The sequence below is a fragment of the Capricornis sumatraensis genome, chromosome 7, assembly GCF_032405125.1.
Source record: "Capricornis sumatraensis isolate serow.1 chromosome 7, serow.2, whole genome shotgun sequence".
Classification (NCBI taxonomy): Eukaryota; Metazoa; Chordata; class Mammalia; order Artiodactyla; family Bovidae; genus Capricornis; species Capricornis sumatraensis.
Window position 1 is genome coordinate 73,459,346 of NC_091075.1, and position 11,131 is coordinate 73,470,476.

Genomic DNA, 11,131 nt, shown 5'->3' on the forward strand with positions numbered 1-11,131 from the left:
GCACCAGCCCTGAGCATCCTGTCTCATGTATCGAACCTGGACTGGTGATCTCTTTCACATATGATAACATACATGTTTCAATGCTATTTTCTCAAATCATCCCACCCTCGCCTTCTCCCACAGAGTCCAAAAGTCTGTTCTTTACATCTGTGTTTCTTTTGCTGTCTAGCCTATAGGGTCAGTGTTACCATCTTTCTAAATTCCATACATATGCGTTAATATATTGTATTGGTGTTTTTCTTTCTGACTTACTTCACTCTGTATAATAGGCTCCAGTTTCATCCAAAAATATGGAACACTTCATAAATTTGCGTGTCATCCTTGTGCAGGGGCCATACTAATCTTCTCTGTATTGTTCCAATTTTAGTATATATGCTGCTGAAGCGAGCACTCTACAACATATTTTTGTAATACATCTTATTTTGGGTTGGTCTTGATACCAACTGGAGTCTGAGGAATTGCAAATTTCTCCACAAGCCTAGTGGAAGATGTTTCTAATGGGTCCTAAAATATTTACTGTGAGTTTCAGCACTTGAATCATCTTCTGGGATTAAAACCTAAACCCATTATTTCTTCCTAACTGTACAGTTTTGTACAAATCAGTGAACCTGCCAAAACTTCTATTTTCTCATCTATGAACTGGTGATATTAGTACCTGGCTCTTAGGCTTGTTATGAAAACTATGTTTTTATAAACTACTTTGTAACCAGCCTTTGTACCGTCAGGTGGCTCAGACGGTAAAGCGTCTGCCTACAATGTGGGAGACCCAGGTTTGATCCTTGGGTAGGGAAGATCCCCTGGAGAAGGAAATGGCAACCCACTCCAGTACTCTTGCCTGGAGAATCCCATGGATGGAGGCGCCTGGTGGGCTATAGTCCATGGGGTCACAAAGAGTCAGACACGACTGAGCAACTTCACTCACTTCACTTGTACCCAGCCTAGCACAGACTAAGTTCCTAATAATTTATTGATTAATATTGTTTCTGTTATTTCTATGAAATCAGTGGAGGTTATGAGGAGGTGCCATTGGTACTTGAGGGGAGGGCCATTTAGTAGCTACTTGCCCAGAAATGAGACTTTGAATCTCCTTCCAACAGATGCAGCTTTATTTTATTTCTTTAGCATAAGGGAACTTTTTTTTTAACATTTATTTTTTATTTATTTATTTGACTGTGCCAGGTCTTACTTGCAATACATGAACCCTTAGTTGCAGCATGCAGGATCTAGTTCCCTAACCAGGGATGGACTCTGAGCCCCCTGCATTGGGACCATGGAGTCTTAGCCATTGGACCACCAAGAAGTGCCCAGATTCAGATTTAATGTCCTTGCCAGGCATCCACACCTGGCCATTTTGGAGGACACTCGAACTTCACCTGGCAACCTAATGCCACAGTGCCAAAGCCTGTGTTAGCAGGAGACACTGAGCAAGCTGGCTGCCACATGGAACAGTGATGGGACTTCAAAGCCTCTCTCAGAGATGACTCTCACCCTGCCAATATAAGGGAAACAAATCGGTCCTTGGTGGCTGTGGCTGCCCCAGGTCCTTCCTCCTCAGGGGCTTCATGGTTGCTGAAACTGCGGAAAGTTCAGCCTCTTGATCCATTATCTGTCACCATTCTAATGATCTGACAGGAAAAGATACCTGCCCTCAGTCCCCCTGGGACAGACGCACATTCATTTATGAGCCAGCAGAGCACCCCTTCCTCACAACTTAATATGTTTAACAGCTAATTGCATCTGCGTAGGGATTACACTTTACATTGTGCAGCTTTATGGAAACAAACTCCGGGCTTCCTCAGATTCCCCTAAACAACTCCTTATCTTGGAGAGTGAGATCCTTATCAGGGCCATATGTTAGAGGGCCTGGGCTGCTTCCAAATGACCCCAAGAGAGTCTGGGGCCTCATCAGGCTGCAGGGGACTGAATAGAGTCACAACCTGAACCAGCTCAGAGCCCCAAGCCAAGGGAGGAGCTTCTTCCCTGCCTTCTGTCCTCCATAAACCTGTCGAAGGCCACTCAGGGCCGGGGTGGCCCACATCAGCTCCTCTCCCCAGGTGATTTCCTGTGCTGTCAAAGTCTGGGGGATTCATGAGCACCTCATGCAAAAATCACAGTGAAGCCTCTGCCTGTTCCTGGGGTGCTGTGGAAGCACTAACACATGGCTTTTAAACTCACTTAGGAGCTAATCCCTCTAACCCGTGAGGAAACCAGTTAACACTAATGCCTTCCTTTTGCCAAGATGGCAAGGTGGGCTCCAACCGGAGAACCAACTTTTTTCACACAGTTACCACAAGTCTTGGGAGATTCCTGGCCTTGGCAGACACTAAAAACACTCCTTCCCCTGGGTTATAACAATTCAGTGAGAGACCTTGTCTTAAGGAACTCCTGGGGGAGGGGGGTCGGCAGAGCGCAAAGAGCAGGAAATGTCTCCCAGTGAGAGAAGCCTGGAGCCAGAGGGGCCCTGCTGGAGTTTTCCAGCCTGTGACTCACGGGGCTACTTCCCTGCTTGACCTGGCCTGGACTCCTGCTCCTCGGCCAGTGTGTCTCAGAGCCTCTTCCTGTCTCCATTCCGCCCAGACCCCTGAACAAAGCAGAAGTCTGGAATCCACAGCAAGGACTGAAGTGTTATGTATACAGTTGGGCGTCATCTGTGGAAGCAGCTCTTTTGAAAACAGAAAATAACTTCCCTACCCTGAGAAGAACTTGTTGAGCTCTTAGAAGTGTCTACTTTAACATTGGAGACTGAAACCTTGATTATCATCTCTTGAAAAAAGAAGACCTAGTACATTCTTTTTCATTGATTCATAGCAATAAGTAAGGCACTTGTTGAGCACTTAGGTGCCAGGCACTTGTTGAGCACTTAGGTGCCAGGCACTGTACTAAATGCTTTACATCTATTACTTTATTTAATACTCACCACAACCTTTTGAGGTCTGTACTGTTGTTATCTCCATTGCATGATTGAGGAAACGGAGGCTCAGAGAGCCTTGTGCATGTACCTTGTACGTGATCATTTAGCTACTACATGGTGGAGCCAGGATACAAACACGGGTCTGTCTTATTCAAGCACTCAACTTCTTTGTCTGTAATATTCTGGGCAGAAAGGGAACTTGGAGACCAGCTGAGTTAATTGGTACTCTGATCCTCAACTCTTATAACTCCTTAACTCCTTTCCAACAACCTCACAGAACAGTCTCTGCTTACTACCCAAAAGGAAGACCCTGGGAGGCACAAAGGAAAGAGCATTAGACATCAGATGACCCAGGGTCTGCCGTTCTCATGGTTTTTATCCATTGGTCTAATTGCCATTTGGAAACACAGAAGAACGTCAGAATGCTCTCCATGGACACCTCTTCATATATGAAAAGAGAGCCCCCTTGCTTAGCCCCTTACATCTTCTCCAGTCCAGCTAGTTCCAGTTTGCCAGCCATTCTGTAAGTAAGGCCATCGCAGGCACTGTCAAGTTAGAATTAAGTTGGTCTCATCAACTTGGAGACAGTGGGAACCCTCCCTTCTTTATCTCCCCATACTCACCTAGTTATACAACTTAAAATTTCCTCACCTCTTTGGAAACCCCAACATACCCTGAAAATGCAGTCAACAAAAGTCCTTAAGGTGTTTTGCTCTTGCAGATGCCTAGGAAAGCAAGCTAAAATGCCAAAAATCAATTTGCAGAGAGTCAATTGGCTAAAGTTCTATCTACCAAATGATAGATTTTATCATTGCATTCCACAGATACTGAGTACCTACCACTGTCTGGACATTGTTCTAAACACTGGAGATGAAGCAATGAACAAAATAGACAGAAATTCTTGTCCTGATGAAACTAACATTCTTAATATAATGGAATTGCTCCAGCCACCTTTAAGTTCTTCTGATTGCTTTGAATGTCACTTCACAATACCTCAATGGGCATATGAGCATTCATCTAGTATTTCTAGCAGTCAAAAAGAAAAATTCAGCATTTCACATCAGTGTGATTAGTTTGGATCCCTTTAAAGAATTTACATATAAATGGCAAATAAATATTATAATTTTATGCTAAAACTGATGAATTTGAATGAATCATTGAAAATGATTAAATGTATTCATGGGAAATGTAAGCCTATGTCCATCAATTTCTAAAAAATTGAAGTTTCCATAAAATTCTTTTATGAAGATAGAGTGAAAACCAATCCATTACAACTTCACAGAAATTGTCACTGCAAATTGAGGTAAACTTTGTAGATAATTTTTTAAATTTGGGGGCTTATTGATAATTTCTTTTCACTTTTTCAAGATTTTATTTTTTAGAACAGCTTTAGATTTACAGGAACACTGCAGAGAAAGAAAAGAGTTCTTCTATACCCCATCCCCTGGTGCTATTTCTTCCATTATTTTTTAATAATTTTTTAACTTTTTATTTTTTACTGCAGTATAGCTGATTAACAAACAATGTTGTGATAGTTTCAAGTAAAGAGTGAAAGGACTCAGTCATACATATACATAGAACTTGATGAATTAATTATTAGGTAAACCAAGTATCCGACAAACTGATTCTTAACAAATTGATCACTGGTTAGCTGATTTGGGGCAAACTGATATTTGTAAACCAATGTAAAGTTATGCTAAACTGTGGTACCCCGTCCCAAAATATGTGCAGAAAAATCAAATTAATTTATTTGCGTCTCTGACCAGTGAGTTTTTCTGAATCCTGACTCTGTCACACTTCGGTCTTCCCAAGCACTTGTTATCCAGCAATTTGTTCCTCATGCTGAGTCCTTATGCCAGTCTTCAAATCCAGGGGACCAGGGATGGCAGAAAATTCCACTGGACGCTTCCATCCAGTTTGTCAATGGTAAGTTAATTAGCAATCTCTGAATCATTCAACATGCTATAAATTTAACTTCCCTATCCCCAGCATCATCATAGGAAAATAATTACCTTTATTGAACACTTTCCACTTATCAGGCAGTACGGTGGATGTCTTATATACATACATCATTTAATCCTCATCAGGCTGAGGAAAGGGAGACTCAAAGCAGTTAAGTAATCTGCATGAGACCATACAGCTAGTAAGTAACACACTTTCTTCCCTCTGGCAATCCGATGTTTATTGTTACACCAAGCTTTTACATTTAATCAAAATGGTTTTAATTTATAGATAAAGCTGCCTGAAAGATGGGAATCCTGAAGGCAACCATATATTAACTGAGACAGTCTTCTCCTGGTGGCTCAGTGGTAACAAATCCACCTGCCAATACGGCAGACACAGGTTCAATCCCTGGTCTAGGAAGATCCCACATGCTGCGGAGTAACTAAGCCTGTGCGCCACAACCACTGAGCCATGCTCTAGAGCTGGGAAATGCAACTACTGGAGCCCGCATGCCCAAGAGCCTGGCTCTGCAACAGAAGAAGCCACTACAATGAGAAGCTCAAGCACCTCAACTAGAGAAAAGGTCATGCAGCAACAAAGACCCAGCACAGCCAAACATAAGTAAAATTATATTTAAAAAACTAAGACACGTAAAGGTACCAGACTACCTTCACATGTATCTTTTCTTTGGTTTTGATTTATCAGAAGACAAGTCGGTGCACTGCCTTCCATCAGGATTCCATCCTGATTCCCATCCCAAATATGAGCATGTCCTCAAGATATAAGTAGACAAGATCTAATCCTGGCATGACCTTGCCTCCTGGGGCTTCAAATTTTAACTGCCAGTCTTCACTTGTAACCTGGTGATGATCGCACCTAACATAAGGGCCATGACAAGGATTTAATGAGATAGTATATGTGGAGTGAATAGTTCAATGCTTGGCATATTGTAGACAATCAACGATCAAGGTTATTTCTCTGTCTTTCAGGCTACTCGGGTCTGAGTGACTGCAGAGCTAATTGAAATGTTTATCACCATGAAACAGAGAAACAATGAAATTGGAATCCCTAATATATGTTTATCTAAAAACTCTATTAAACTTGCTCTAATATATGTCATCCGAAATTAATACTTATTGGTACTTTCTTTTAAAGTGAACATTGCCAATTCTGTAAGTTCTGACTCAGGAATGGTTCCCGGCATGACATTTTCTTGTCTTGTTCATCAGTCAGAGAAGCAATAAGCTCTCCTGCAGTGCCGAAGACTACAAGAGACTACAAGAGTGAAAGCTGGGCAGAATGCTGAAATTTACTGATAAATGAGGTGATAAGGGAAGAATGAGGATCTTTTTTTCTGTCTTCATGACAGGTCCTCAAGGCAATTTGCCAACCATATTAGACAGCAGAGGTAGGGGCGGGGGAGAAGGTATAGAAATGTATCATGATCTATTCAGAGTGATGAACTAAAAGAAGATTCTATTTCTCTTGACTTCAGGTATATGCTGCTTAAAAGATTCTCAAGTTGGTTTATACAGGAGCACACTTTGATTTGTAAAACAGATATATTTATGAAATGTTGTACCTTACCTGATAGCATGTTGAAATACCCAAGGGGAAGTCATTGTATACAGCAATCCCTACTGAAGAATTCCTAGTAAAACTAATGGCAGTGATGGAATTTACTCTTTCTGTACTTCGAATGTTCACTAACTGGAAAAGTTTAAAATGTGGAAGATTAGTATAAAGGTCAAACAATGTTAGTTATGACAAAACAAAAGATTCCTTCTGTGTTGCCATACAATGCCGGCCAACATGGAATTCTTCCGAATGCATTATTAGAATCTCCTCTTGCTATATAAGTGAAATGCAAATTTTTCAACACGAGGTGAACCAGACCAAGAAAAGCCTCATTCTCCCAACTTGCTGTCAAAGAGCTTCTTACCTGAATTTTGCCATGAGCATTCTGACTCTAAAGTCAGGTTAAGTTCCCCCACGGTAGAGTCTATGTATTATAATACCTAGAAATGTCCTTGAACTCAGATCTTTGTTCAAAAATGACTGAAAGAAGAATGAGCCAATAATGAGAAATATGCTCAATTGGTTAAAGGGATACCCTAAGAATATGTAGAGAATTCTGGGATAAGATTGAAATTCCTCCTTTCCAGGGTTCTGCTAATAACTTTTAACCCAAGCAGCTAAGAAGACAGTTCTGACCACTAACTGTTAAGGTGCCTGGCACATAATAAGTCCCTAACAAACATTTGTAGAAATCATCAATGAGCTCCTTTTAATGTTTCCTACATGGGCTTGCCGCTGGATCTACACTGTGATGCTTATATCTTGCTTTAGAGCCTCTATTAATTAAATGGGTTAATATTAATAAACTCTTCTCAAAAGAGCATCTGGCACAATGTAGCATTTTTAAAGTACAGTTAAATACAAACAAACCAATATTACTTACTTATAATTGAGTATTAAAGGCTGAGTCTTTGGTCCTGATTTCTCTGGAAGGCCTGCTTTCCCACTGGTGGTGGTGATGAAGTCGCTCAGTCATGTCTGACTCTTTGGGACCCCATGGACTGTAACCTACTAGGCTTCTCCGTCCATGGGATTCTCCAGGCAAGAATACTGGAGTGGATTGCCATTTCCCTCTCCAGGGGATCTTCCCGACCCAGGGATCGAACCCGGGTCTCCCACATTGTAGACAGACGCTTTAACCTCTGAGCTACCAGGGAAGCCCTACAGGCTGCCAGTTTTCTCGTTAGCTTAGGCAATGAATGTGGAATGCTGTTGCCCACTATGCATCCAGCCTGAATTGTCAACATTGGGTCTGGGCTTTCATAAGCCCATTTCTGCTCTTTCTGTGGCAATGAACAGAATGTTTTCAATCCCCTTTGTCATGATAAGTCATGTTGGCTTAACGAGATTCCCTATGGAAAGCACCAGGCTCCCATGAAATCTCTCTCCCTAACAGTGGCTCAGAGGGTTCTTGATGAGTCATTTCTTACCCCATAACCTGTGAAAGGCACATGGGATCAGAGTCAGTCAGTGCTACTATCCTTCCCACTGAAGAACTCAACCCCCTTTCCTGGATTTATTCCCCCCAAATATTACTCCTTGAAGAGGGGAGAGGACAAAGAGCAATGAATGGGACAGAACCGGAGCGGAGGTCAGCTTCTCATTCCCTGCCTTTTTCTTTCTGTAGTGCATCTAAGAGTGGAGACCTTCAAACAATCCAAGTATGGGGGTATGCTGTCGCCAGTTACTAGTAAGTATGCTGCCATAGGTTCTAAAGTATTTAGTGTAAACAAAATGTGAGACTAACATAAAAAGAAAAAACCGTAAGTTTTCATTCTTTTATTTTTAAACCAAAAACTATGAAACTACCTAATGTAATGCTGTTCTACAGGCATCAAGAAATTACAGAAAGGTCATATACTGTGCTGTTAAAAAAAAAAAACCTAAGATACAATTTGATGTCTCCTCATTAACATTCACTCGTCACATATCTGTCACAGTTTACTGTAATCCTCGTCTTATCAATAGTCTTCCTTAGAATAAGTCTTCCCTAACTCAGAGCTCTTTCTTATCTCTGAGTCAGACCTCAGCTGAGTCTGTTATGCTCTACCACATTAGCTCCAGAACTTCAGGCTAACTTGACTGTTATATTTCTCTCCAAGTTGCTACTTCAGATTTCTCTTCTTTTCATTCTGATCAAAACCAGAGTAAATGTCTTTAGTTTACCTTTTTAACCTCTATTACGTAGAAGCATTCTATAACTTTCCCCAAAAAACATCAGGCTTAAAATTACTTTCACAAAGACTGCGCAGATTTTTACTTATGTCTAAACCCTTTTGCGGGAGAGACTCATGTAGAAAACACAATTTTATAAAAACAGATTGGAAGTCCCTTTAATCTGTGCTCACTCCTTACCTGAAAGCCTGGGCATGATATGCCTACTGCCCCTATGGGACAAGGGCACACAAATGTGAAAAGTTGTATATTAAGAGCTACTCTCTGATTATATGCCACTTTAAAAAAAAATAGAGAAATTTGTTTTTTAAAAAGAGCTGCTCTCTCAAAGGCATTAGCTTTCTGGGTTTGCTACATTTTACAATCAAGGTGATAAATATCTGAGTGAGACTTCTAAGACATACTAGGGCAGACAGGACAACTGGGCTAACTACAAAGTGATGGGTTTTAGATTTTTACTTTTCTTCTTTCATTGAAACAAAGGAATATGCATTGATAAGAAAAGCTACTTTATGGGTAATGAACTTAACCCTCCCACCACTCTCCTCTCTCCTGCGGTGTGTTTGGGGAGAAAGGCTGCTGGTGGTGGGAGAGGTGGGAAGGTTGAGAGGAGAGGAAGTTTAGCGGAAAGAGAGAAACAGAAGGAGAAAGGACAAGGGGGTTTGAGAGGAGGGAGAAGAACAAAGCAAGTCAATGGAGAAAACGAGAGCGGCCAGGAGCCAAGGGGAGACAGCGTGGCCTCACCTAAAACACACCAAACGTCTCCAGTGAAAATTTTGAAAATAAGGCCATGCAGGAAGCACTTTTAAACGCTACAAGGTTCTTTTCAATACAGGGGCAAATGAGGAGAGAAAACGAGCTAAGAACAAGGGGCATGGGAAACAGAAGAAGGAAGGGGAGGGCTAAACCTCCCCTCCGGATTATTCTGAGTTGCTGAAAGCATTTCTTTATGAAGTGTGAAGTTTCAACTGAATCCAAACCCCTGGCACTGTTTCCAGTGCCAGGGGCCACTTATGAGAAACAAAAATCTCTTTTTCTTAAAATGAAGAAAATTCTGTTTTTCTGTGAGGTCTTCTCCATCTTGAATAGCCTAGACTCTCCTTCCATTCATTTACTGGACAACATTGTAACAATAGGAAAGACAAGACCAGACCTGATCTACAGTATAGCATCTCTAAGAAGACCCTGCCTCACTAACTCCAGCCAATGGCTCAACCTATAAGTGCGGTGCCCAGGAGCCACACAAACCTGGAACTGCCCTCTTTTGCATCATAAAGTTGGACAGAATGTCTGAGTGAAATGATAGGGTATGAAAAATGGTACAATCTGTATTTCCCCAACCACAGGGGAAAAGAGATACATTTAATAAATGACGCTGCTACAGCTGCTTGAAGGAAACAAAGCTAGATCCCTACCTCAGTCCATCGCTGTTGCTGTTCAGTAGCTAAGCCAGGTCCAACTCTGTGACCCCATGGCTGGCAGCACGCCAGGCTCTCCTGTCCTTCGTCTCCTGGAGCTTGCTCAAATTCATGTCCATTGAGTCGATGATGCTACCTAACCATCTCATCCTCACTCTCAAATCCCCAAAGGATTTCAATGTAATAAAAGAAAAAAGACAATTTAGAGTTGTGCATTATTTTAGAATTGGGAAGATCGTCCTCAATATGATTTTTTAAACTTAGAAGACATTTAAAAATATACATAGGCATATTTTTTGACTATATAAACTTTTCAAAATCTTTTATGAAAAAAATCCCACAAAGAATAGGACTACTCTTCAGTGGCAATAATCTTTAGATAACTCTACTCACTGAATTCAAGTGAAAGTAATCACTCAAAATGGCAATGTTGGATCAGAGGTTCTGACACTGTAAGGATGTTGTGTGTTAGTCACACTGTAGTGTCCGACTCTTTGCGACCCCATGGACTGTAGCCCACCAGTCTTCTCTGTCCATGGAGTTTCCAGGGTTGCCATTCCCTTCTCCAGGGGATCTTCCCGACCCAGGGATCAAACCTATGTCTCCTGCACTGCAGGCAGCTTTTTGCTGTCTGAGCCACCAGCGAAGCCCCGTAAGGAGAGAGTAAAGCGTTATTGAAAACTATAAAAACGCTCCAAGCTTCCCTGCACTGCTGGGTCTGGTCACCTTTCTCAGATATCTCGGTCCCTGATTTTCATGGTTGGCTGTTCTGAGAGGCACGGGGGTTACTAGAGAGCCAGAAATACTGTTAGAGTACTTATCACGTATCTCTCAGTCCATGCTTTAAGAATCTCAAAAGTGCTCGGAATTTAACAAGAGTATGTGTGTGTGTGAATCATTTGTGCTATGGAGACAAGGGGGAGAAGCAATTATACCTCAAGCCAGAAATATTCACCCTCAAGACAGCTGTGATACTATTATACCACTGTATTTTTTTAAACTAAGAATACATTTGTTTATAAAGTATATAAGCATTTTATGAAAATATCCTTTATAAGAAGAGTAAAAGAACAAGCGAAAATAAAAAACAGCCACAGGAAACGCT

General features: G+C 41.5%; 1 non-coding gene across 1 annotated transcript; it reads right to left on the bottom strand.

The window, feature by feature from the left end:
- Positions 1–284: 284 nt before the first annotated feature.
- Positions 285–391, bottom strand: LOC138082489 (U6 spliceosomal RNA). Its single transcript, XR_011145116.1, has one exon. It is a non-coding gene; the product is annotated as a U6 spliceosomal RNA (small nuclear RNA).
- Positions 392–11,131: the final 10,740 nt, after the last annotated feature.